We start from the raw sequence: 25,224 nt of genomic DNA, 5'->3' as shown, positions 1-25,224 counted from the left end.
GAAAACGTGCACGCGCAATTGCCACGCATGCGCGTTTTCGCCAGTAGGGGGCACTAACGCACATGCGCAGCAACAGCATGCATGCACGTTTGCGTCACCGCCATGCCGGCGGCTGCGCCTGCCTGTTCCCTTCCTTCTTGCTGCCGGCGGGGGAAGACAGGCGTGGCTGGCGGCGGCCCGGTACTGTGGCCTTTGCAGCCCGCCACCGGGCCACTGACCGGGGGTTGATGACCTCTAGTTTAAGCCGTTACTTTGTTTTAGCTTGATCTGGATAGGCCAGGCAAGCCCAATCTCATCAGATCTCAGGAGGTAAGCAGGGCTGACCCTGGCTAGTATTTGGAGGGGAGGCCTCCAAGGATTTGGGTGGCAGGTTCTCCAAAAGAATGCTAAGGGTCAAGACGCAGAGGCACACCACCTCCAAACATTCTTTGCCCGGCTGCCGGACAATCCTCGGATCTCCTGGCTGCACGAAACGTTGTACGATGAATAAAATAAATACATTGTTTTTACCTGTTTGCTGCTCCCTGTTGCTTTGTTAGCCTCCTTGAATAGAAAAAAGATACAAAAGAAATATTTTAAATAAATAGATTAATAAATAAGGTCATCACCAGTGGTCCCCAACCCCCGGTTCGGGGACCGGTACTGGTCCGTGGATCAGTCGGTACTGGTCCGCAGCTCCTCGTCCTCCTCCCCAGCTGCTGCCTCAGGGGCTGCCCTGTCACTCTGCCGCCCGGCTCCCCTTTGGTGCTCTCCGGCGGCCACCATGGCTGGGGCTCCCTCTCAACGTGGCACTGCACAGGTGCTGCTGGCAGCGCCCCCCAGTGGGCGGCGGGAAGTCAGGGGCGCCGGCAGGAAAGCAAGTGGAGCAGGGGCTCAGGCGGCGGTGACATCCCTTGGCAAAAGACTACCCCCCCCCCAGGCCTCAGTAAAATTGTCAAGCGTTGACTGGTCCCTGGTGATAAAAAGGTTGGGGACCACTGCTATAATAGATAGTAAAATAGGCAAATGCAATCTGCGTAAAATAGAGCCTGCATTCCTGATGGGAAAGAAAATATGCTTTGGATACAGACTAACATGTCCACAAGCACAAAGACTGTGGCCCTGCCTCGCCACAACTACAGCAGTCCCCAACACAGCCCAAAGCATCCTAAAGCAAACCTAAAGCAAAAGTCCCTGCACCTGCTGAAACGTTAATCTTGAGCCAATTTAATCATCTATTAAATTATCTAGCACCCTGTGAATGTAAATACCGCATTAGGGTTGCATGCCCAAGGCAAATTCCCACCATTATTTAAAAGTTTCATTGATTTCAATGCACCATATTTCCAGGTAACTGCACTCAAAAATGGAAGGCTAATGGGGGTTTACATTATTGTAAATAATCTTAAGTGTGCTCATTGATTTAGGACAGCCTTTCTCAACTTTTTTACTGTTGAGAAATCCCTGAAACGTCCTTCAGGCTTTGAGAAACACCAGATGTGACGCAATTGTGTCGAATATGGTTGGGAAGCACAGTGGTGTCCATGCCCACCCAGGACCCCTCCCCTTTCCACCCACTCCAGGCCCATCATTGGCCATTTTGGGAGGGGTAAGTGGACAGGACCCTATATAGTCATACCACCCGATACATGTTTAACAGATTTTTAAAATATATTTTAAAGTAATTAACTCCCACCATAGAGCCTCTTGTGGCGCACAGTGGTAAGGCAGCAGACATGCAATCTGAAAGCCCTGCCCATGAGGCTGGGAGTTCGATCCCAGCAGCCGGCTCAAGGTTGACTCAGCCTTCCATTCTTCCGAGGTCGGTAAAATGAGTACCCAGTTTGCTGGGGGGTAAACGGTAATGACTGGGGAAGGCACTGGCAAACCACCCCGTATTGAGTCTGCCATGAAAACGCTGGAGGGCGTCACCCCAAGGGTCAGACATGACTCGGTGCTTGCACAGGGGATACCTTTACCTTTAACTCCCACCTATTCAGGAAACTCTTTGAGAGCTGTCCAGAAAACTCCGGGTTTCACGAAGCTCTGATTGAGAAAGCCTGATTTAGGATTTCAGGAGTATTTCCCAAGGCATTAAGCTTTCTTCTGCATTAGTCATGTCCTCCGCTTATGTATGTGCTTAAACTGGTCAATGCTGAGAAGCTGAAGATATAAAGTTGTTTCTTTTTAAGTCAGTCATGATCTTGTGAAATAAAGAACTCTATTGAAGCGTTTTCAAAGCAAGACGTTATCGTATGGGGAGGGGGATGGACAGAGAGTGGTTTTCATTCAAGGAGCGCCGGTTAAAATTCGTGTCAGCACCTCAGAAGGTTCCCTGAACGGTATTTTTTGCGCCACACAAGGCGCATGCAAAAGACACCGTGTTGTCCAAGTTTTCACTGGACACATTTGGGATGACACACACAACTTACTTGTGGCTTCATCGCTCCTAAATAATGCAGGGAATCTCTGACGTGTGCCACTAAAACATTTATACTGCCTCATCATGTATGTTGTATAAATATTTATTGTGATAAATTATTAAAAGGATCACATGAATATTGATTATTATTGCTACACAATGGCCCTCTGGGTGGGGGTCTGGGCATCAATCGTCTGCCAAAGGCTATAACGCTGCCATTGCTTATTCAGGGAGCACGGGCGTTCCGTGGGCCCACTCTTGTTTTAAACCATCTGAAGGCTGCGCTCTGTGCCCCTCCTCAAGACACCTGCCATTTTGCAAAGGAGTTCACACAGAGGTCTGTCATTGTATTATTTATAAATTCTATACATACTCAAGGCACAACGCTTGTGGGTCCTTGATGCTCATTCTTCCTCGGTTCAGGATGGAGAGAGAGAGAGAAACGCTGAGAGGCTGTGAGTGTCATCAGCTAACCAGGACAGAGAGTTCTGCTGAGGTCTTTTTATTATACTGGAACACAGAATCTTACCTGGAGGATGGCAAGAAGGAGATAAAGCTTCGGTGATTGTTTTATCAAGGTTTGTGGTTCTGTAGGTGGTTCTGCCGAGGAGCGAGCTTGGGGGTCCACGGTAGGATCGAGTTTGGTAATGTAACTGGCCAATGCGCTGCTGGATTCCCGTCTGCAGGATCCAGTCAATTTAAACCGAAACGAACCGATAGCTCACACTGGCAGAAAAGTGCATTTTTCGCGATTGTATATAAGTTTGGTTTTTTTCAGGGCTTTTTCGGTTCAGTTTTGCCACTTATAACATCATGCCGAGATCCTAATAAACAGCTGATTGAACTCCCAAACGGCTTTCTTGGATGTAATAGTTTCCATCTCAATATGCTTTATTTCAATGAGCTTAGAGAATCTGGTTTGCATGCAGAGGGGCCCAGGTTCATTCCTCAGCATCCCTAGCTTATCATATTGGTCATAGTTGATGGGAAATATCTGCATGGTGTAGGGCAGGGGTAGTCAACCTGTGGTCCTCCAGATGTTCATGGACTACAATTCCCATGAGCCCCCACCAGCAAACGCTGGCAGGGGCTCATGGGAATTGTAGTCCATGGACATCTGGAGGACCACAGGTTGATTACCCTTGGTGTAAGGTGTTGGACCAGGATCTATGCAGTCCAGAGCCATATTCCATTGTTATCTTGCTGGGTAACCTTGGCCCAACTGCTCTCCCTCAACCTAACCAGCCTCTGGGGGTTGCCGTGATGAGAAAATGGACGGGAAGTGAGGGATATACAGGACCCTGAATTCCTTTGAGGAATGGTGGGCTATAAACGTCCTTGTCAGTGGACCATAGATCTGACTCTACATAAGGCAGCTTTTTTAGTTTAAAAATGTTTATTTTGATTTCTAACCTGCCAGTCCTGGCAACGCCGGCTCATGGAGGCGTACAACATTGAAGTAAATTACAATATTAAAACAACAGTAAACCCTTAAAAATAACCTGATACTATAAAATAAACCCTTAGAGCATTAATAACGGTCCACAACCCACTCGGCGTTCTGACTAGCAGCAGAGGGGAATTTTGATTTACAAGTTTAGAGGAGGGGACCGAGATGACAGAGTCGCAATCCTGGCCTCAATCAAGCACCCGGAAGAGCTCCATCTCACAGGCCATGTTGAACTGAGCCAGCTCCATCAGGACCCTGAGATTTTCCGGAAGCTCATCCCACCTGGTTGAGGCTAGGCTGACTTCCCTTGGGCCAGGCACTGCCAACCTGTTGGTGTTCAAAGGGCAAAGTGCTCTCCAGGGGACACAGGCAGACAGATCTATGTTCGTGTGACAGGGGTAACTCCATATAGGATTGTGCTGCTAATAAAACATGGAAGGAAAGTTATGCAGTTCAGAGTTAAGTCCTTTCACATTTCTAAGTCAGAGACAAACAGTGCAATATCATGCAGAAAATAAATAGCTTTAGAGTAAGCCTGCATAGGACAGCACTGTTAAATACATAAAAAAAACAACAACAACACACATCTTTAAAAAACCAAACACACAATGAGGCTTAGGGTTTAATTGCTGCTGGCTCGTATTATTAGTTATAGTCATTTAAAAAATAGATGTCCTGTGTCTTCACAAGACTCTTCAGCAGAGGTTAGGAGAGAAGTCCTGAATATATATTTGTATTTATTTGTGATTCAGTGAATTGATGAATCAGCAATGGGGATGGATATGTCTTTTTGATATCACAATAAAATATTTGAATTGCAAAAAAACACAAGACTCTTCAGCAGCTCACAATGTTTCCACAGCATAACGAGAGAACCAATAAAGCTGTAGTTGTTCAGCAATGGAGCAACAGGCTGGTCAAGAAGAACAAAATGGCTCCAATTAAAATACAGAGGGGAAAGGGTAACAGAGCCTGATTGTCCTGTCACTTGGGCCCAATAGTTAAAGGACAGAGAGTCATTTCACCGGGGCCCCATTAAACTGTCTAATTAAGCCCCTGAGAAACGCAGAGATTTTCCATATTAATTCCAGATTTTTAAAACAGTTTGGGGAGTTTCTCATTTTCATACATTCTGGGGAGTATCTCATTTGCAGCCCCATGCTGTTAAGATAGTTAAACCCAGGTTAACAGGATTTGTTTCTAAATGCGTTCACTTAAGTGGAAAGTACTAAAAGATGGATGTTCTCATTTTGGCTGAAATAAGCCTATTGCCTTTTAAAGACTGCTCACTGGTCACCAGACTATCATCCAAGGAAACCTGGGTTCCTCAGAAGCTCAGATGTTCCTTCGCCACACTTCGCATCGGGCCACAGGCTAGAGTCTGAGCTGGGGCAAGTTGCCCTGCCTCTTTCTTCTCCCGCACAGGGGAGCATTTGGCCTGGTGCACCTCATCCTCCCTGGATTTGTGCTCCCACACGGGAGCTGGAGCAGCAAAGTTCCCAGTGCGGAAACAGTCAAAGAGAAGAGCAGTAATTGAAGAGGAGCTATCCTAAAACATGCTTTGCCTACTGAACATGCACAAGCATTGCTAAGCTACACTTAGAGTTCAAATAGGGCAAGAGTTAATTCTTTTTTTGTCTAAGTGACATCCCAGAAGATGCAATGTGCTGGGATTCCATGATAGGCCTATAAGTTTCCTTGCGGGACAATTCATACTCCTTCTTACTTTTAGATATTGTCTTTCTTCCATCATGGAAGACAAAGCTGTACAGGTAAATGAGGCCTCTCAGAGTTCCTTGGCAGTGTGTATAGTGTCTCACGACACTATAGTGGGAGACCTCACAATGACTACCTTGCCTCACAATGTTTCATGGGCCAGCATAAGGGAAATGTGGGAAAATGGAAGAGGCATGCCAGTAGCATGCAATGCCACTTCTGGCACACACAAAAATGAAATTGATGTCATTCCACTGATAATAATATAATAATTATTATTTATTTTTATAGCCCATCCTTCCCAGTTGGCTCAGAGCAGGCAATGCTCTAAGCCTCATCCAAAACTCTTTGATTTGACCTTAATCCTGAATTCTTCTCAATACCCCATGTCCATAAGAAGTCTCCCACGCAGACTTGTTTAGTAGTGTTATTAATTTTAATGATTTTTGGCCACCTTTCCACCCAAATTATAGTCCCAAGGTGATCAACAATCAAAGGCAATAAAACAAGCTATTTTTAAATACCATCTATCTAGCTTTCAAAACAAAAACAATAATTAATGAAATGTATAAATCCATAAATACAAAAAACGGGATTGTGAGGGAATGCCCAATAGAACAAAAAGACAGAAGAAGCTTCCCATCTAGACCGAATCACCTTCGGCATTACATGAACTCATGGAACTGCATTATACAGAATCAGACCTTTGGTTCATCCAGGTCAACATTACCTACGCAGACTGGCAGAAGCTCTCAATGGTCTCAGGTTGAGGTCTGCGCAATCCTTAAACTGGAGATGCGGGGGATTGAACCTGGCACCCTCTGCATGCCAAGCAGGTGCTCTACCACTGAGCCACAGCCCCTCCCAATGTCTATTTGATAATAGTGGATCTGGTGGGAAATCACTGGCCCACCTAATTAAATCTGGCTTTTCTCGTCCGATAATCGTATGATTTTGAAAAAAATAAACAAGTAAAGAATATCCTTTTTTGAGAAGAGGAAAAAATAAGACAGAAGGAAAGGCAGATGGCAGCAAATTTAGAACGTTATCAAGTCTTTGACAAACTCTTCCTATATCCAAAACACATTCCCACATATAAACATCCTACCATACAACATCACCCAAAAATATTGATGAAAACATATCCAGCTTCGTGCACCATTGTGTTGTCCCATCCTTAGTCCATGTTACATCCTTAGTCCATGTGCTATGTGCAAAGCAAGATTAAGTGTACCGGCAATTGTCATTTCAGGACCCCGCCGATTAATTTAATATTCTGATTGGATGAGCAGCAAAGCTGTAATAGCTGTTGCTTTCTCTGGCAAAGCAGCTCGGTGAAGGTGATAATGAGATTAACATTTGGAGGACCTGATTTGCGTTGCACTGTTTTTAATTACAACTTTGACACCACATGGTATGCATTACAGACTGGGCAGACAGGTCAGTGTTTTTCTATTACTTAAAAAAAAAAAACTTTGTCACAGATGTAATCAGTTAAGGGTTTTTTTTTAAGTGACTGCTATGACAATCTGGAGAGAATTTATCTAAGATAATGGTATCAGTGATCTCATATGCAAGGCCCGTTGTAATAACGGGAGCTGTGCCCAATCATTTTATACAGCCCTTAGCTGATTCGCATGTGAAAACTTTCCAGTTGGTCGTACCCTAAATTAGAAGATGGTGGGTGGGGGGGATGCACCTTGGAGCCTGATATAGGAATTATAAGATAATAAGCAAATATCAATTTGTAACTCAAGTGCTAGGATGCTTAAGCAATTAGTAACATGCGCTTGCTGGATGAACTCTCTTCGTTAATTGAATAACACACCAGAGACCTGCAGCGGAAGCATTAGCTGGCTTGCTCAAATTAATATGTGAAATAGATTGATTTGATCAATCGAATCAAGCTCCCACCTCTAGCACGGCTTTGACTCCTCTATCCTGTTGCTTCATGCCAATTTGGCACCCCAAATTCCCTTGCTGCTCTATTCCCTACTGACAACCCTATTGCTGATTCCCTGGTTTTCCCTTTCCACAACAGTAAAATCTGAGTCCAATAGCACTGCATTGAAACCCCTACAGCAGGGGTAGTCAAACTGCGGCCCTCCAGATGTCCATGGACTACAGTGTTTGCTGGCAGGGCCTTATGGGAATTGTAGTCCATGAACAACTGGAAGACCACAGGTTGACTAGCCCTGATATAGACATGTCTATATCAGGGCTAGTCAACCTGTGGTCTTCCAGATGGAAGGAATACATTTTCTGCATACATCATAAAAAATTCATTTTCTATATGATTATTTCTTCATATGTAGCACATAGATATTTATATGGTATTTTTTTACTTAACAGAAAACAGCCATTGAGGAAGGGCTACTTCCGAAAACGAGGTAGAAGCCTAGGTACCCGTTCTGGCATAATTCTGGGGTTTTTTTTATTATTAATATTGACATTGAGTAGAAAAACCACATGAGGAGACTTTGAGAATTTTTTGGAATACATTTCTTTATTGGACTGCCATTGTCGATTCTCTTTGGGGCCGGCTCCTGGGGCTAGGCAAATTGTGTGGCTTGTTTGGATATGATGAGTGTGTGGCTTCTGGGTAAAATCCAGGAGGGAGGCCAGAGGGGATCTTTGCCTTGGGAACCTGGTGGCACAGCCCTGCGATACCTGCTCCTTGAACCTGCTAGCCTTGAGACCCTGAGCTCACTGATTTCCCATGCAGCTTCCCAATTCTCTGCTTTCACCCCAGTCTATCTTGCTTGTAGTTATTTTGCCGTACTAAAATCACTACCAGATGATTCCACTTGGCTACCAAATGGCCTTTTATTTCTTTATTTTATTCTTCCTTATTTTCAGAATTCTCAGCTGGTGGTTATGGTGGAAAATGCAGTCAAGTCCCAGCTGACCTTTGGTGATCCTGTAGGGCAGGGGTAGTCAAACGGCGGCCCTCCAGATGTTCATGGACTACAATTCCCATGAGCCCCTACCAGCAAATGCATTGAAACCCCTACAGCAGGGATAGTCAAACGGCGTCCCTCCAGATATTCATGGACTACAATTCCCATGAGCCCCTACCAGCAAATGCACTGAAACCCCTACAGCAGGGGTAGTCAAACGGCGTCCCTCCAGATGTCCATGGACTACAATTCCCATGAGCCCCTACCAGAAAATGCATTGAAACCCCTACAGCAGGGGTAGTCAAACGGCGGCCCTCCAGATGTCCATGGACTACAATTCCCATGAGCCCCTACCAGCAAATGCATTGAAACCCCTACAGCAGGCGTAGTCAAACTGCGGCCCTCCAGATGTCCATGGACTACAATTCCCATGAGCCCCTACCAGCAAATGCATTGAAACCCGTACAACAGGCGTAGTCAAACTGCGGCCCTCCAGATGTCCATAGACTACAATTCCCATGAGCCCCTACCAGCAAATGCATTGAAACCCCTACAGCAGGCGTAGTCAAATGGCGGCCCTCCAGATGTCCATGGACTACAATTCCCATGAGCCCCTACCAGCAAATGCATTGAAACCCGTACAACAGGCGTAGTCAAACTGCGGCCCTCCAGATGTCCATAGACTACAATTCCCATGAGCCCCTACCAGCAAATGCATTGAAACCCCTACAGCAGGCGTAGTCAAACTGCGGCCCTCCAGATGTCCATAGACTACAATTCCTATGAGCCAATGCCAGCAAATGCTCTCAATGCAAGAGACATTCAGATATGGTTTGCCATTGCCTACATCCACATCATGGACCTGGTAATCTTTGCAGGCCTCTCATCCAAATACTATCCAGGGCTGATGTTGCTTAGCTCCTGAGATCGGATGACGAATTTGGGCTACCCAGGTTAGGACTCATAATTTTATAGGTCAGATCTTTCCCCTTCCGATTTGGAATGTTTGTTATCATTCTACCTTATTCATGATTATGACTTAGGCCACCTTGTGCCAAAGAGGAAAGCAAAGTGAAAATATTTTAATAAATGAATATCACTAAACATTATAAAGCTAAAGTTGCATGGGAAAAAAACTCACTCCCTACCTGATTGGTTCTTCCTGAGGGTGTGCCACCAATAGGGAAAGACCTATCTGCCAATCAATATAAATTGCATGCAAACAATTCATTCCTTATCTAATTGGCCCTCCATGGGGGTGTGCCTCCAATAGGGAGAGAGCACTCTTTCAATGAGGGCCAATTATGAGGCTTATATGTCATCTTCCTGCAGCTTGCCAGGTGGAAGAGGTGCTGGCCACTCTGAAAAGCCCTGCTGCTGGTAAGTTGCCCCATTTTCAGCCTCTTACCACCCTCTATCCCCTTTAGACAAGAAAGGGAAGCCAGCAGCTTCTTTTGCCTGCTGTGTTGGTCTCAATTTTCAGCTCTCTGCTGAAAGGAAGCGCAAATGAGCTGTCAGGAAGGCAGAGACAATCAGTATTTCAAAAACAGAATGCCAAGATACAGACAGATTTCAACGAAGGTCTTAACTTAGTCCAGTGAGTCAAGGGTTCATTCAGGCAATCCAAGGGCATCAGCAGAATGAGCAGTTCCACATCCCAAGCCTTCCAGCCTTGCAGTAATATAGGTTGTCAGCAGCCTCTCAGTCTGTGATGACTCAGTCTCCTGCAATCAGCAACTGTCTTACTAACATGGTGTGGTACCTTTTAGACTGGAGCTCTCTTCCAGCATATAGGTGGCTGTGCTTAATTGGCTCAGGTGAGCCAGGTGGGCTGGCAAGGCAGGGAGCTGCAAATGGAGGGTGAGCAGAGGAATGAGAAGCTTTGGAATCTAAGCCCTGGTTTGTCTGCAGTTCCATTCCCTCCTGCTGGTCAGAACTCTCTGCCTGTTGAACATCTAAGCTCTCATCCAGGTGGGGCTCAGGTGAAGCTGGGAGCTCCCTTTCCTCCAGGTAGTCCTCCCTAATAGGACCAGAGGTCACAGCACACACACACCCCAATGGCCTTGCAGCTGGCCATTGAAGTGCTCTTTGCTTTTCTCCACCATTCCTCTCAGTGGGGCTGGTGGGATCCAGCAGCCTTCCCCACCCAACCTGGCCCGTGGGAGATGTGGGGGGTGGGAAGGAGGCATCTCATCCCCCCGGCCTTCCCCAAGCAGCCTGACCATTGGGAGATATGGGGAGAGGGCAGGAAGGAGACAGCCCCCTGGGGTCTTTCCTGCCTGGCCCAGCCTTTGGGAAATGTAGGGAAGTGAAAAGGTGGAAGCCCACCCCTCCATATCCTGCCCACCCTGGCCTTTGGAAAATGTGGGGTTTGGAGAAGGTGGGAGAAGGTGGGAACTGTGGTGACTCTGTATACACTGTTTTATAGAGTTGGGGGTAGGAGGGTCCTCCAGGAGAACGGATGCCTTCCTTCCCTCCCCCTTCTCTCCCCCTCTCTTTCTCTTTCTTTCTCTCTTTTATCTTTAACCACTCCTAGCGGAGCAGATAAAATTAAGCAGTAAGGGCCCCAAGGGCGGGCCCTGTCCGGGATGAGGAAGGGTGCCGATAGGCCCCTTCCCCCGGACTGACAATCGGAGGGCCCAATTGGCAGGTGCTTTGCGCCTGCCGATTGGTCCCTTGCCACCGGACTGATGAATCGGGAAGCGCTTTGCGCCTCCCGATCCGCCCACCTCCGACTTCGCTACCATGCGGCCGGCCGCCGCTACAGGGCAGGTCGCTGCCTGCCCACGAAACCAGGAGGGCCCAGCCGCCGTGTCCGCAGGACATTAATGAATAGGAAGGAAAAATCATGCAATGTTTTCAAACATCTAAGATTTCTCATTGAAGTATCTCAGTAGTGAGGGATTTTTGTTTCTCATTCAAATTTGGTGAAATTCTTCCCTATATGACATTACTGGTGAAAATTTACTACAATTTCCCCATACTTACAGTGTTCATCACCCCCCGCCCCCCCCATCTTTTTAAAAAGGGTGCCCCAGAGTAGCATTTGCCACTTGGATTCAAATTTTAAAAATTCAGAGTTTCAAATTTCCTATGTTTAGCTTGCATAGAAGATGGTTAAAACAGTGATACAAAACTGTTTGCTAATCTGTCTTCCATTCTTCCAAGATTATTTTCTTTAATTAGGAGGATGTTTATGAGGAAGTGCTCCCAATATTTTGAAAACAAGGTCTCCTTCCCAAAAGATTTATATTCACTAATGCTTAAACTCTTGTAAGGTAAAAATCTGATGGGAGGGCTTTGAACAAGAATAAGGTTACAAAATCAAATTCTGATTTAATCTCAGAGTTGATTTTCTCTCATTGTTACTTGCCGTTTCTAAGCCTAGAGTAGGATTTCTATTCCTAAATGAACTGCTGAAAGGCAAGATGGTGGTGCTGGAAAGCAGGAGGCAGAAGAAGAAGAGTTGGTTCTTATATGCCGCTTTTCTCTACCTGAAGGAGTCTCAAAGCGGCTTACAGTCACCTTCCCTTTCCTCTTCCCACAACAGACACCCAAGGTCACAACAGCGAGCCCAAGGTCACCCAGCTGGCTGCATGTGGGGGAGTGCAGAATCGAACCAGGCTCACCAGATTAGAAGTCCACGCTCCTAACAACTACACCAGAAGCAAGGCCGGTTTATCCATGTGGCATGTGCCATAGACCCTGCAATTCCATGGGCCCTGCACTGTGCATCCATCCCCCTCCCAATGGAACTGGGCTGTAGCCTCTCTCCTACCTCTTTTTCCCACTTTCAGGAAATTCAGAGTGATACCCCTTTCCACCATGGGGAGCCCTTCCACCCCCAGTCTCCTGCTGCGATTATAGTCTGCTAGGGCCCCACGAATCCTTAAACTGGCTCTGGTGCTACGGGCCCCACAAATCCTTAAACCACTCCTGCGAAGATGCACAGCATGAGGTTGCTTTTCTCAGCCTTCTTCCTCGTCAACTTCTGCCCATGAAACCCAGGAACCCTGTCTGGGGGAAACCAGTCTAGTTATATTAGGAAAGCAGTGGGAGAAGAGAGAAGAGCTGCATTCCAGCCTTGGCCTCCAAATGACCTCCCGCCTCACTATGCACAGTGGGCTCGATCCTACACCCAGTAAGATAAGGAGCTGTGCTGGGTTTGGGAGGGGGCAGCATAGGCATCTCCAGAAGGGTCAAGCAACAAGAGCAGTGGCATAGGTCTACCCATTGTAGCACATAGCTAAGAGGCATCTATTTATATCTTTTCATTTCTTGGCCATGTGTTGCAATGCTGATTTCGGCTTCAGCTGCCTGGATGCTAGCGGCACGCAGATAAAAGCACGACTCTCATCCCGTTTGGATCCGCTAAACATTTTGCAAAATGTGGGGAAAAGCCAACTTTGCCGGCTCTGCTAGGTTTCCCCCAGATGTTTGAGACCAAGAGAGGCTGTAACGTGATCCTTTGTAAATACTGCACAGCGTTACTCACCACCGTATCAGTGACCTCTGTGTCTTGGAAGCCTTGCGCGGGGGCTGGCTTCAAAATAATCCACTTGGAGCGGCTGTTCATGCTCTTGGATTCCTTTCTGCCTCACACATCAGCAGGGCCGCCAGTTTGTGTTTCGACAGCAGAAGCCCTCTTCTCAGTAAGGAGGCAAGAGGCGGACATTTCTCGGCTGAAGATTTCGGTCTGGAGCTATATTTAGAAACTGACCGGTAGACGTCCGTTGGTGACACAGAGGAAATTCAAACAACTCCCAGACCCAAGAGTGATCGTTTAAGGGGGTTGGTGCACTCCGCTCCCAATGACTATTTCTTCCCTTTCTCAAGCATTGTGTGTCTCCTTGTGTACACCTTATAGAAGAAGAGTTGGTTCTTTGCCGCTTTTCTTTCCCCACAGGAGTCTCAAAGCAGCTTACAGTAGCCTTCCCTTTCCTCTCCCCACAACAGACACCCTGTGAGGGAGGTGAGGCTGAGAGAGCCCTGATATTACTACATGGCCAGAACAGCTTTATCAGGGCTGTGGTGAGCCCAAGGTCACCCAGCTGGCTGCATGTGGGGGAGTGCAGAATTGAACCCAGCTTGCCAGATTAGAAGTCTGTACTCCTAACCACTACACCAAACTGGCTCTGTCTTGGTGAAGATTGAACAAATGTTTGTGTTTCTCAACTGGGAGAAGAATGATCAGCAGCTATGTCCTTAGCAAAATAGATGAACCATCTTAACGCATGAAAGTATATCCTTCTCTCTTCCACTTAATCCTTCCACTTAAGCCTTGTGAGGTGGGGTAGGGTGAATGCTTGTGACATGGCCAAAATTACCCAGCGAGTTTGCATGGTGGGGTGGGGCTTCAAACCCGGGTCTCCTGGATCGCAGTCCAAGACTCAGATCACTATACCACAATGGCTTCAGGGAAATGGGAAGCCAATGTTTGAAATTGTCTTCCCCCCAGGGACAAGCTGGGTATGTATCTAGCCAGAGCCAACAGCCACTTCCCAACAACATTTTAGCCACTGAAAAGGAGATTTAGAAGAAAAAGAAGAAGAGTTGGTTCTTATATGTCGCTTTTCTCTGCCAGAAGGAATCTCAAAGCGGCTTACAATCGCCTTCCCTTTCCTCTCCCCACAACAGACACCCTGTGAGGTGGGTGAGGCTGAGAGAGCCTTGGTATTACTGCTCGATCAGAACGGCTTTAAGTGGCAAGCCCAAGGTCACCCAGCTGGCTGCATGTGGAGGAGGAGCAGGGAATCAAACCCAGCTCACCAGATCAAACATTGGCACTCCCAAGTACTACACCAATGGTGACTACACAGTCAATAGTAAACAGTTTCATCCTGAAAGGAAAAGAGTACTCTCAGTTGACATCGTAACATTTCTCCTATGGCATTTCTGCTCGATGGGGAAGACCATCCCTTTTAATCCTCATAACTGTCTCCGGAAAGTTCAGTTAAAAGAGAATGGGGTACCAAGGTCCAGTTTCATAGGTGACCAGGAATTTGAATCAAGTGACTCAGAATCAGAACCCAGCACTCTCCCTTTTACATTTATGGGAGGCATTACAGGTGTGACAAGACAATTAGGACATGCTATAAGAACAAGGGAGGAAAGCTATGGCAAATCTAGACAGCATCCTAAAAAGCAGAGACATCACCCTGACAACAAAAGTGCGTTTAGTCAAGGCTATGGTATTCCCAGTTGCAATGTATGGCTGCGAAAGTTGGACCATAAGGAAGGCCGAGCGTCAAAGAATTGAGGCTTTTGAACTCTGGTGCTGGAGAAGACTCTTGCGAGTCCCTTGGACTGCAAGGCGAACAAACCTGTCAGTCCTAGAGGAAATCAGCCCTGACTGCTCCTTAGAGGGCCAGATCCTGAAGATGAAACTCAAATACTTTGGCCAGCTCATGAGAAGGAAGGACTCCCTGGAGAAGAGCCTGATGCTGGGAGTGATTGAGGGCAAAAGAAGAAGGGGACGACAGAGAATGAAGTGGCTGGATGGAGTCACTGAAGCAGTAGGTGCAAACTTAAATGATCCGGGGAATGGTAGAGGACAGGAAGGCCTGGAGGATCATTGTCCATGGGGGTCGGACACAACTTCGCACCAAACAACAACAACAACAATAAGAACAAGACGAAGCCACTCACAGTTTGTTCTGCAACCAAAGACCTACAATGGATGTGCTCATGTTCTGTTTATTAGAAGGATTTGTGCAGGGCAAAATGTCCTGAGCTACCGATTTATGTCCCCAGCAATGCTTCCCAGTCACTCCCCAGACATTACACCTTTGCTTGCCCCATGTAAACCATATCCTTTGTTTCGTGTGTTTGTTTTGATAGGGAATCCACAGCATCTTGATTATTAAACTGCAGAGACCTGGCGGTTTCTATCATACAGTCAGGGCTAATTGCCTGAGACTATTTACATCCATCAGAGCGATGTTTTATGGCTTTCAGACGGAGTGTAAAATGAATAAATAACATCATTCCAATCACTGTTTGGCTTTATTGCAGGAGATGTGTTGGATAATCTGAAAATAATATGAAAACTAAAGTACCATCAAACCACGGACATCTGTCAAAGTACAGGTTCAGCTTGGTAGTTCACAATCTGTGCCTTTCATAAACATATCCTTCCCCATTCCCTGAGCTATGGAAAATTGTTCATTTCCTTTGAAACAACTTTCAAAACATTTTACTCATGGCAGACATGCTGGTACTAACTTTTCCTGCAAACGACCATTTTCGGTAGGGGGTGGGGGTGATTCTGAATTATCCCTGTTTTGCACAGTGGTCGCATATACATAAATGTTCATGCTTATTAATTAAACATTTGTGTGGTACTTCCATACAAGCTGTGTCTATACAAGAGGCATTTCCATACAAGCAGCCAACCTATACTATGGGTCATTCTGCACACATAGGATAATGCACTTTCAATGTGCTTTGGCAGCTGGTTTTCCCTGTGCGGAACAGGAAAATCTACTTCTAAAGTGCATTGTAAGTGCATTATCTATTGTGTGCCTATATATTCCTGAAGTGGGGGTGGTGTGTGTAAACCTATTGATTTGGTGCCAAGGTGGTATTTGCAAGAGGAAGCCTTTGTTTCCCCACCCCCTGAAGTGGACCTGTAGGAGATAGCTATGGGAGAGATTTCTAAGAGGGCATGGAGAAAAGTATTACCACCTCGGAAGGAGTTCCCTGTAAGGATAACAAAACGGTGTAGTAAGAAATCCGAAAGAGAGCTTTAGCTTATGAAGATTGACAGTAGCTCCTCAGAAAGCGAACCAAGTTGTAGGAAAGACTGCGGGAGACTTTCAGGAAGCCTAAGACAGATGGCAAAAGACCCTATCAGCTCTGCTGTTCTTTAATTTGTGCTAAATATCTTGTGTTTTTATATCTGTGTGTCTGCTTCAATTCCCCAGACCACCTGGCAGTAGCATGTGCGAAAAGGATCTAGGAGTCATAGTAGACCATACATTGAACATGAGTCAGCAGTGTGACTCGGTGGCTAAAAAGGCAAATGGGATTTTGGGCTGTATCAATCAGAGTATCGCATCCAGATCGTGGGAGGTGATGGTACCGCTTCACTCTGCTCTGGTTCGGCCTCACTTGGAGTACTGTGTTCAGTTTTGGGCGCCCCAGTTGAAGAGGGATGTAAACAAACTGGAGCGTGTCCAGAGGAGGGCAACCAAGATGGTGAGGGGTTTGGAGACCAAGATGTATGAAGAAAGGTTGGGGGAGCTTGGTCTGTTTAGCCTGGAGAGGAGACGACTGAGACGGGATTTGATAACCATCTTCAAGTATTTAAAAGAGGTGGTGGGTTCTCCATCTTTGGAAATCTTTAAACAGAGGCTAGCGAGCCCTCTGATGGAAACGCTGATTCTGTCTAGGCTCAAAGGGGTGGCAGGTTACAGTGGATGAGCAATAGGGTTGTGAGTGTCCTGCATAGTGCAGGGGGTTGGACTAGATGACCCATGAGGTCCCTTCCAATTCTATTATTCTATGATCCTGGGGGAAGCATTCTACCACATCACAACCCGCACAGACTGAAATCATTGGTTTAGGCCCTAAAAGTTCTTACCAAACCACCGTTTCCCAGTTTATGCCAATCTCTATCCTGGAGTGCAGGTTTATTTTCCCCTTCTCTTGATTAGAAAAGATGACTCAATGAACCATTCATGATGGAACCATTCATAATGGGAGATATTTGTCTTGCCTGTTTATGATCCACCATAAATACTGAGTAGAGCTATCAGGAGGAGATAAAATATTATTTTCCTTAGTTCATGGAAAAGAATAATAGCAGACTACAAATGCAAGTTTGAGATATTTGTTTTGAAGGGTATAAACAATGATCGTTACCAGCTTGTTTTACAAGATCATAGTTCCTTCACAGACACAGTATTTTTCTTACAATCAAGAATCAAGATTTTAAATCATGCAAGATTTTTACTGACATTTATGACCCACAAAATTACCCTCAATTGGGCTGTCATTTCAGAAGTTCTTTTATCTGTACATCATAGCCAGCTCACGGTATTTATTTTTCTAGGTGAAACCTGCTAGAGTGTATTTTGATTTTTGTTTTAATCATTTGATAATTTAAATTAATGTTTCTAAAATCAGGTTGTGTTTTGACATTTCAAACCTCTGCTTTAAATTTCCCCCTCCAAGTTTTTGAGCTTGTGGGGTTTAAATGACAGCTTATTAAACAGGGGCCAGTTCCTGCAATCACAGGATAACTCTCTGAAGTGATTAGCATAAACACATCAGTGTGAGGAAACATTCTTTCAGGAATTTAAGGAAGGAATCTCTAAACAAGGCCCACTGGCTATCTGGAGCCTCACACTATAAAAATATCCTTGTAAAATATTGCCATCTTGCAAATGACAAATGTTGGTTTATGAGAGCCACATTCATAGACAGAGAAGAAAGGTCCAAAGAAACCAAAACCTCAAAGACCAGAAGAACCTGTTGCCATGCTGCCCTTTTCCCATAAACTCCCCTTGGATATGTCATTTAAACAGTGTGTTACAAAGCAACCCTAATCTGAGTTATACCCTTCAATGCATTTAGAAGAGGGTAAATCTGCTTTGAATTGCGTGATTGAATTGTGGCTCCTGGGCACAACCCCCAATATTTGTGTCTCCCCATACAAGTGTGCCCTCACATTATTGGTACAATAACATTTTCTATAGTCATGTTACAAAATGGAAGATTCCAGTATGAGTTCTATGACAAGGAAGGCTCAGTGGAAGAGCCTCTGCTTTACAAGCAGAATGCTGCAGGATCAACCCCTGGCATCTCAGGATTTAAAGGCTCCGGCACTGTGTGATGTGAAAGCCCTCTGCCAGAGGCCTGGGAGAGCTGCTGGTGGTCTGGGTAGACCACACAGACCTTGATGGGCTGCTGCTCTGATTGCATATCAAGTAGCTTCACGTGTGCCTTGACTGGCACCAGACTAGAAGATTACAACATTGTAGAATATTGGAAGGGAAGAGGGGAGCGGACAAAGGGATGAGGGAGATGACTGGAATGCTGTTGTATTCCATCCATGGGCTTAATTAAGAAAACCAGTTTAAAAGCAAAGGGCTCCCAAATAATAAAGTTTTGACTTTTTTAGGATAAAAGTAAAGGTATCCCCTGTGCAAGCACCAGGTCATGTCTGACCCTTGGGGTGACGCCCTCTAGCGTTTTCATGGCAGACTCAATAAGGGGTGGTTTGCCAGTGCCTTCCCCAGTCATTTCCGTTTACCCCCCAGCAAACTGGGTACTCATTTTACTGACCTTGGAAGGATGGAAGGCTGAGTCAACCCTGAGCCGGCTGCTGGGATTGAACTCCCAACCTCATGGGCAGATAGCTTCAGACAGCATTTCTGCTGCCTTACCACCCTGTGCCACAAGAGGCTCTATTTTTAGGATAGCGGTGCTATTAATCCCAAAGCAAGACTGGAATGAGCTTTTTGTTCATTGAAAACTTTCAGATAATGATAGAGTGGAGGTCTGATTGTAGTAGTATATTAAACTAGGGTAAACCCCGGAGGGACGGACCAGAACTAATGGGATGAAATTAATTCAAAAGAAATCCCGTCTAAACTTCCGGAAGAAGTTCCTGACAGTTAGAGTGGTTTCTCAGTGGGGCAGGCTTCCTCAGGATGTGGTGGGCTCTCCATCTTTGGAAATTTTTAAACAGTGGCTGGATAGCCATCTGACAGAGAGGCTGATTCTGTGAAGGTTCAAGGGGGTGGCAGGTGACAGTGGATGAGCGATTGTCCTGGATAAGTGAGTGACCTGCATAGTGCAGGGGTTGGACTAGATGACCCATGAGGTCCCTTCCATGATTCTATAATTCTAAGCCTTCAAGTGCATCCTTATTGCTACCGTCATAAGAAGAAATCAGAGAAGACGATCATCTGACAGGCACATGTTAGTATCAGATGAAATGGATGCGGCCTTATTCTCCAGTAATGCCAACTTTATTTTAAATATCTTTTGTTAGTGCCATAAATGTCTAGTGAGAAATCCCCCCAAATCCATCAGAAATATTAAGAAGGAAGATGCACCAAGTAGCATGACTGCGTTTGATTAAAACCGTGGGCAGATCAAGGCAGAAAGTGTAACTGAGGCCCATTCAGAGGACATTGGATAGTGCACTTTCAATGTGCTTTCACTGCAGGATTTTTCTGTGCAAAACAAGAAACTCTACTTCTAAAGTGCATTTAAAGTGCATTATCCAGAATGGGTGGAAAGGCCTGAGAGTTTCTTAAGTACAGAAATTCAAACAGTTAAGAACTGTCTCTGAAGTTCACCTTGAATTCTCCTCTGTGAATCAGATAATGACATTTTCCCAGATATTCAAAGGTTCTTTGGACATTCAGCAAATATTCAGAAAGGGTTATGGTTTTGTTTTGGGGTTTTTTTTGTATTAGGAATCTGACATCTGAAAGTGATATGGAGCAGGCATTGTTAGGCAGTACCTGATAGCACGAGGTAGAAGTCAGCATTTTATTTCATTGGTTTTTATCTATTTCTATCACATTTTAATCCAGTATTTTCTCCAAGGAGCTCAGAACAGCGTACCTATTCACCACACCTCCATTTTAACCCCTCCATAACTTTATGAGGGAGGTTAGGCTGAATGAGAATGACCGTCCCAAGGTCACCTAGTGACCTTCACTGCAGAATGGGAATTCAGAACTGACCAGCTCCAATCTTAATTCAACTCTCTGATCCTTGCTCTCTGGGGTTAATTTTTTTTTTGGGGGGGGGGGAGGAGGGGGACAATTGCTCACTGCTACAGTAATAGAATTTCACAGATTCAAGTGGGAAGCCATGTTGCTCTGAGGCAGGGGAATAAATTTAGGGTCCAGGGGCACCTTTAAGACCAAAAAGGTTTGTTCAAGGGATGAGATTTTGTGTGCATCCTCAGATACATTGTCATAGAATTAGGAAGATGACTCGCGACAGAAATAAAGGAATGCTCCATTGTTTTTAAAGGTAAAGGTATCCCCTGTGCAATTAAGAAAACCAGTTTAAAAGCAAAGGGCTCCCAAATAATAAAGTTTTGACTTTTTTAGGATAAAGGTAGAGGTATCCCCTGTGCAAGCACCGGGTCATGTCTGACCCTTGGAGTGACGCCCTCCAGCGTTTTCTTGGCAGACTCAATACGGGGTGGTTTGCCAGTGCCTTCTCCAGTCATTACCATTTACCCCCCAGCAAGCTGGGTACTCATTTTACCGACCTCGGAAGGATGGAAGGCTGAGTCAACCTTGAGCTGCCTGCTGGGATTGAACTCCCAACCTCATGGTCAGAGCTTCAGACAGCATGTCGGCTGCCTTACCATCCTGCACCACAAGAGGCTCTCCGACTACCCAAAACAATAACTTTTTGAATACTGATGGTAAATTTCTATACCAAGAGGTCATTGTTGAGTTCTGAGGCCAGTTTTTTACATCGGCCTCGAATTGGCAAAGGACTTCTCATCGTCAATGATTATGATCCTGCGTAGAGCAGGGGGTTGGACTAGATGGCCTGTATGGCCCCTTCCAACTCTATGATTCTATGATTCTATTATGTAATCCGTTTTATATAAACCACCCTGAGCCTCTGGGGAGGGCAGTATATCAATATAATAAATAAATAAATAAAATTATCATTGTACATTATTATATCTCATATACAGTATTTTTGAAATAGTCGGAGTGAAAAAAAGGACCTCTTTTTCGAAGTGGCAGGTAAAATAGTCACTTCAGAAGCTGATGGTTCATTAGAAAGGTAGCCTAGCTTTCTACATCCCTGAGCTTCTTTACTGGATGGGGTTGTCTTGTCACTCTCATCTTCTCCAAATAGCTACTGTGGTTTTCTCTTCCTTTCCCAGAAAAGACTGGCGATGACCCCTGGTCTAGTTTATCCCTCCAAAAATGTTGCCTTAGGAAATCAGGAGCTGACGGGGGGGGGGGGGGTTATTACTGGAAGGGTAATATGCAGAGGCAGAATGGCTCCTTTTATACAACTCTGAGCCCTGGCCTTCTTTAAAGTAATGTCTCATACTAGATTCAAAGCTTTGAAAGGCCCCCCACCTGGCCGTGGCCGCCCAGCAGACACATAGAGGCAGCATTGCCCCTGGGTGCGGCGTTTCTGAGCCTGGTGGGAAGGCCTGCTTCCCCCCTCCCCTCGGCAGCAGTGCAGCCTTCCCCTCGGGCCTAGAAACACACCCCTCAGGCCTAGAAGCACACCTAGAAGAGGCCCCGGGTGTGCTTCGAGGCCCAAGGGGAAGGCCTGCTTCCCCCATCCCCCCGGTGGCGGCGCAGCCCTCCCCTCTGGCCTAGAAGCATACCCAGGGCCTTGAATAGGGGAAGGCCTGCTTCCGCCCCTCCCCCCCGGCAGCGGCATGGCCTTCCTCTCGGGCCTAGAAGCACACCCCTCAGGCCTAGAAGCATACTAAGAAGCTTCTAGGACCAAGGGGAAGGCCTACTTCTTTACTCATGGTGTCCTGCCGCTTCCTGTCGCATTCTGGCCTGGTGAGGGCCTAGAAGCCTTTCTGGCCTGTCCTGGTGAGGGCCTGGAAAGCACACCAAGGGCATCCACCAAGGCCCCGGGTGTGCTCTCCAGGCCTTTGGGAAGCATTTTCTCCCACCACCACCACGGCCCGGCCTCTTACCTGGGGCCATGTAAGTGGAGCCGCAGAGTCACAGACGTGTCTGGCTCTAACAGCCAGGCACATCTGTGAGGCAAGGGGTGAGGGCTTGGTGAGGGAGGGCGGGAGCTGTAGGGGCAGGGCCAATCAGGATGCAGCTGGCTGCACCCTGATTGGCCCTGGATAGATCAGACTGTTCGTCCCCCAAGGCTGTTTCACAATTATTAAGAGGCACCAAATGGATAAGATATCGATTGATAAAATGAAATGGAAAAATAATTGATTTATATGAATTATATATAAATGATGGAAATATATCTTTGGGAGGAAAAAATGGCATTTTGAAAAAAAGTATAAGCTATATTGTGTCAGCTTAATATTCATAGTACTTCTAATATCTCGTGTTTTGGAAAACAATAAAACCTATATTTTAAAAATACAGTGTTTGTCCAAGAAAAAACCAGCAGGGCTCATTCCAGCCTCATATGTGATCTTTCATGATAAAAAGATATATGTAAATAAGAGAGGCAATCTTTAAAAATATTCAACCAACATTGTAGTGGGTGTAAATCACCCTGGCTTTCCTGCTGGCAGAACTGTCCCAGTATAACCCTGCCTATATTATTTCCTGAGTCCGGCTGACAATGGAAGGGCAGGATTATTCTCTCCATATTGCAGTGATGGAGGCAAGTGGAGGGCTTAATGGCTTGAGTTCATGGCTGGGTGATGCTTGGTCTGGGGATTTCCCAGCTTTTGATCTTAGCTGCTTGCTCTCTGTTGCCTGGTGAGGCAGAGGTCTGCATAAAATAAAGGGGAAAAACTAGGCCCGATGACAGGGGAAAACTCTCTGGTTGACAAGGAAGGAAGATGTGGGCAGAAACAGAGCTGGAAGGCACTATAACGAAGTGTGGAGATTTAGCGAAGTTTCAGCTATTGTATTCTGACATGAGATCTCTGGTATGATGTGAACTGCTAACTCATATCATTTGATTAGATTCAAACTTTGATGTGTAAACCACAAACAGGCCGCTCCGGCAATATTGTTGCCAGTCAGGCTGTCCCCAGCCCAATTTGTCCTTACAACAGGTTGCTGTTTCTCACCCTGCATATTTTTCACTCCATGACATCTTTCCTGTAAACCTATTTATTAGCATATATATATTCCACATCTCTAATGACCTTTCTGTGGTAGGAGTCATCACAGAAGCCATTAAACACAAGATTGCACTGTTAAAACACCCGTCCCGTGGCCATGAGGGGGGCTACAATGGGCGTATCACACCCCAAATATACCGTGTCCTCTCATCAAACAGCCCCCTCAATAGGCCTTTGGCTACACTGCAAGATGAAGGTCCTTCAAATTTGCATGGATGAATTCTGAAGAAGCTCTCAAGATGGCTTGAAGCAGCAGCTGTGAAACTGATCATACTGGATCTGGAAATAGTATGGCCCATTACACACAGCAGTGGCTGTGCCATGCCACTGGCAGTGCATTGCTACCGAGCTGCATGTTCTGCAGCAGTCTGTTTCCACTTGGGGGACACATTTCAGCACCGGATCTGCTCCGGTGCTGAAATGTGTCCCCTGGGAAACAAAGCAGTGGTGGATTAGTTCCACCATGGGTGGGGGGGAGTGTGAGAGGGTTTTTATTTTGCAAGTGGGTGGGATTGTGTTCCATGCAATCTCAGCTTCCTGCAAAATGAACATGAATGCCCAGGTCCACCACACAGCGAAGCAAAGCTGACCGGAGCATTCTTTTCCCTCTCTGGACCACTGTAGGGCCTGGCTCTTTCCTGTGTACAAAGGCCTGCTGTGGGACAGGGCCTGTTGGCCCCCATAGCAGCTAAGGGAATGCAGCTCCTCCTGTGTTCCCTTAGCCCGGGGCACCTGGCGACCTGTTCCGTGGCATGCCTGGGAGGGGACCTGCCCAGTGTCAGCATCATGTGGAAGTGGGGATTTGCTTCCATATGACCATCCTCTTGGCCTTTTTGGCCTGTGCAGAATCGGCCTGTGTGGCAAAAACAGAAAGCTGTTCAAAACCAGCAGACTATGCTCCCTCAGAGCATTCCTCAAGGAGGGCTGCTGGAAACATGGATGAGGCAACTGTGGTTGCCCAAGAGATGGCTGTTCCAAGAGATGGAATAGCTAGAGATAGGAGGATGGTACTGCACATCCAGCTGATCCTTTCCAAGGTGAACCTGCAGCACTGTTGATACTATGAAAATTAGAAATGAAATAGTTGACCCAAATTTCTACAGCCCATTCACCATAGAACAGCCAGAGACATTAGGTGTGAACATACAGAGCCAAAAATTGATGCCCAGGAAGATTGGAAGAAGGAATGTGCACCACAGGAAAAATAAAACCCAATATTTTCCTGACCTGAATATCAGGATGATGAAAAATATTGAAATTCCCAGGTATTCAGCTCCCAAAACTGGTTTGGTACTTAGCTCCAAATTTTGATATTATTCAGCTCCATTATACCCCATGGGAAAACTTTCCAGGGGGCTGTTGTTAAGCTAATGGTACCAAATTGCAGCAGAGCATCTGATGTCCATTAAATAACCATCAAGTTTAAAATGAATTGGACCACATGGTCCTTAAACAAGGTGCCCCCATTGTTTCCATATGTCGGGGGGAATCCAAGCTTTCTCCATGGTAAGCAATAACCAAACTCATGAGAACTAGCAATGCAATCACTAGACAAAAGCCCCCCCCCCCCATGCAAACTGAACCAAAGAACCAATCCAGAACCTGGGGATTCCAGTGGAAGCACAGGAGGACACTGTGGCAAGTCTAACACAACAAATGTCAAACCAGATAATCCAAGCCAATGTCAAACCAGAAAATTCAACCCTAACAGATTGAAAAAAGAAATGCTGTTACAAGCCCTATACATATCACATCAGAGACTCCAAGACAATCTTGAACCAGAGAATCTAAGCCAATGTCATGCCCGAGAATTCCACGCACATCATTTGAGCAAATTGTACTGTTTGAGCAAATGATACAATATTGCAACTTGCATGACCAACAGCACTCATTTCAAAGCAGAGAATCTACGCCAAACCTACCTGGCAAGCCTAAACCAAGCCTTGGCAAGAAGACACCATAC

General features: G+C 46.0%; 1 long non-coding RNA gene across 1 annotated transcript; it reads right to left on the bottom strand.

Annotated features, from left to right (window-relative positions):
* Positions 1–509: 509 nt before the first annotated feature.
* LOC143819123 (uncharacterized) lies at positions 510–13,113 on the bottom strand. The gene is made up of 3 exons (XR_013224821.1): positions 12,963–13,113; positions 2,775–2,930; positions 510–543 (listed from the first exon to the last, which is right to left on the bottom strand). It is a non-coding gene; the product is annotated as an uncharacterized LOC143819123 (long non-coding RNA).
* Positions 13,114–25,224: the final 12,111 nt, after the last annotated feature.

The sequence above is a fragment of the Paroedura picta genome, chromosome 1 (genome assembly GCF_049243985.1).
Source record: "Paroedura picta isolate Pp20150507F chromosome 1, Ppicta_v3.0, whole genome shotgun sequence".
In the NCBI taxonomy this organism is placed as follows: domain Eukaryota; kingdom Metazoa; phylum Chordata; class Lepidosauria; order Squamata; family Gekkonidae; genus Paroedura; species Paroedura picta.
This window is presented reverse-complemented; position numbering and strand designations above follow the sequence as displayed.